A 475-nucleotide genomic window follows, 5' to 3' on the forward strand; every position below is an offset into this window, starting at 1 on the left:
TTAAGTTTTAGAAACCAAATACAACAACATTGTCTGAAGACGTTGACACATGCAACGTGAATTAAAATCTAATAACATAAAACATTGTTCACAAACATCAACATGACATAAACACAGTTTAAGGACTGTGACTCGTCCAGGAAAGAGTCACATCCCCTAAACCCGGATGACCTCGTAACACCTTGCAGCGGGAAAACGTAACATACTGCGCCAGATCTTTTAATTCCCTGAAATACATGTAAGTTGAAAAATAAACAATAATGTTGAGCGAGTTCATGTGTAAGTGAGTAAATAAACCTTTGTATGTATAAAAACCCTGGTATGTAGCAAATAAGGAAAAGTGATCACACTTAATACCATAGCTTAACCATAACAAAGCTATATGAAATAAAACCATGCAAGATCATCCATTAAATTAAGTTTTAGAAACCAAATACAACAACATTGTCTGAAGACGTTGACACATGCAACGTGA

The sequence above is a fragment of the Helianthus annuus genome, chromosome 9, assembly GCF_002127325.2.
Source record: "Helianthus annuus cultivar XRQ/B chromosome 9, HanXRQr2.0-SUNRISE, whole genome shotgun sequence".
NCBI classification, from domain to species: Eukaryota; Viridiplantae; Streptophyta; class Magnoliopsida; order Asterales; family Asteraceae; genus Helianthus; species Helianthus annuus.